The 2687-nt window shown below is 39.7% G+C and overlaps 1 long non-coding RNA gene across 1 annotated transcript; it reads right to left on the reverse strand.

Annotated features, from left to right (window-relative positions):
* Positions 1 to 214: 214 nt before the first annotated feature.
* On the reverse strand, positions 215 to 2259 carry LOC122008679. Its single transcript, XR_006119345.1, has 2 exons — positions 1960 to 2259; positions 215 to 533 (listed from the first exon to the last, which is right to left on the reverse strand). It is a non-coding gene; the product is annotated as an uncharacterized LOC122008679 (long non-coding RNA).
* Positions 2260 to 2687: the final 428 nt, after the last annotated feature.

Here is a 2687-nt window from a genome sequence, read left to right on the forward strand (position 1 = left end):
CAGTATTACTCCACACTTGCATATTTATATACTATTCGTATCTTAGACAAGTTACCAAATTGAATTCAGGACTATAATAAAATAAATCTTACAAACTTGAAGGTGGAAGTAGCCGAGTTCTTGACGAAATGACATGCGCATACTGCCCTTTAGGAGTACCTGCTCTGATACCAACTGAAAAGACCCTTAACTTACCATCCATACCAAGGACCCATAATAAAAGTTTGCAACCATTATCAGTTAACTTGAAGACCAACTTCCAATCAAATATTAAAACTCCCATACATCGTCGTTAAGGAACCATATTAGAAAATCTAATCAATCATGAACCATCATAACCAACACAAATCATAGCTTCACGATTCAAAGAGTCCAACACTACTCCTCATACAAGTAAAGAACAGACTCCACAGAAAACAAGAGTCATCACAATACTCCTAAATTTCTCGGACAGTGTGTCGAGGTGTTATCCCGCCTCCTCGTCTACTCCATGTGCATGTCCTCTATAGTACCCTGGGGAATGCCTCTCTCACCTGCATCATAGATATCATGAGTCTATAGACCCAACAAGAACATCTTAATATGAAAATATGACATCCGTGAGAAGAAGAATCAGTAACTAGAATACAGAATACAAACTTAGATACGATATAGAAAAAAACACTTGAAGCAGAAAAATAAATCTATACCACTAGTAAAGATCAATATGTTACACATATGGTAACCACCATTTGAGCCAGTCATTCAGTTCATAATCATGACCCTAGAGGTACCTCCTAGGAGAACATGTAGTCATATAGCCGAAGTTAACATAAATTACACTATCAATCAAGTTTAGAAGAGTCCTCCCCGGAGCTCATCTTGAGGCACTCATCCCATACTACCACCACATGTGCCCATATCCATCCAATTATACACATAAAACATAACCAAAAAAGGAACAATTACACAAACAACACTCATTTCCATTATACCAAATTCTGCCAAAATATTCCATTAACAGTAGCATGAACTAGCTTACCATCCAATATCAATCAACAACTTTCCAATCTACTTTTCAAATCTATATCAGCAAACTCAACCAACATAAAAGAAAACAAATCAACAACAAAATCAAATTGAAACCTCACAAGCTGACATTACCTACACCATAGAAGGAATCGCAAGGGAATGTTGGAATCCAATCTAAATCATAAAATTCCATTCTACGGTCCTAAAGCATCATGGAGAAAATGAATGTTCTTGAAATCAAGCTAAAATCCTAGAACTGACAAGGAAACACAGAGCCTCATAAGGAAGAAGGACATCATCGAAATCCACTATAAACTCCTAATCGGATGAGAAATCTGAATTAAAAGGAAGAACCAAAATCGTCCCAAGTCTTATTCCATAACATACTGTCCACAAATTTGGAAGCATGAAGAAAAAAAACATCACCGATCGATACCTTAAATTACCCATACCACCCAAAACCTTTGAGAACTGTAGAACGAAGCAAACATCACACCTACATCTCCACGAAATCGGTTCAGAAACTCGATTCAACAAAAAGAACAGAGTAACTTTGCAATCAAACTCCAATACTGAAATCCGTTGCCGGAACCCGAAATAAATCGCAAAAGAAAACAACACATCAATGGTAATCGGTTCGGAACCATACCATGCCTAAATTTCCAAAGAATCTTTCCGGGATCTCAACCCAACAAGAGCAATCAAGGTAACACTGAAGTCAACCACCGACTCTACCAACACTAGAACCATCGCAAAGAACCCAAGCAAGAAAACTTGATTCAAACGTAAACACCCACACCCATTGTGGGAATCAGAAAGAAAAACATGCGATAAAGCAAGAACAAGCACCAACAGCATGAGCATCACAGAAACCTTAAATCGTAGCTCATCCAAGTAGACAATCAGCATAAGCAAGCTTGCCAACAACTCCTAGCACCTAATCCTTACCTCACTGATCTCATACCCACATAATAGAGAGTACTTGCCTTTCTCTTCTTCTTGTCATCGTAGGAATCCCTCGCCCCAGTGGTGTTGTGCCGGTAGGGAGGTATTTGAAGGTCTCTGCGTACGATCGCAGTGTCCTCTGCGGGCTCGTCGACGCGGGAAGATGCTTGGTCGGAACTCGGGGCTTAGTGAGAAGCTCCGTCGAAGTCAGCGAAGCTGAACAGGGAGAAGAAATCGACATTTTGGGGAACAGTGAGGAGAGATCGGTGAACTTAGGGATTTTATACCTAGGTTACTTGATTCTTACTTAGGCTAACCAAATCAATCAACTCCTAATTTAATTGTGTGTCATATGCTTCATCAAGTTTCATATCTCTATCCCTTCTAAATGTGTCGTACAAGTTCATTTAAAATTCTAAGAAAATTTTATAAATTAATCCCTTGTTAGGATCGAAAAGTAGCTAGAGGGGGGGGGGGGGGGGGGGAATAGCTCTTCGCGTGTTCGTTGTTGGCGTTGCTCGTTTCTTCAAGGATGTGCAGCGGAAATACAAAGAAACAAAAGCATACAACGCTAATACTTGAAATTTTACTTGATATCCACCTCACAAGAGGTGACTAGTCCAAGGATCCACACACTCACATACCCTCCACTATGAAATCACTCCTTTTCAGTAATTACCGAAGGCGGAGAAGCCCTACAACTCTCACAATACAAGAAGAAAGCAAGGGAA

Source organism: Zingiber officinale, chromosome 8A (assembly GCF_018446385.1).
Source record: "Zingiber officinale cultivar Zhangliang chromosome 8A, Zo_v1.1, whole genome shotgun sequence".
Lineage (NCBI taxonomy): Eukaryota > Viridiplantae > Streptophyta > Magnoliopsida > Zingiberales > Zingiberaceae > Zingiber > Zingiber officinale.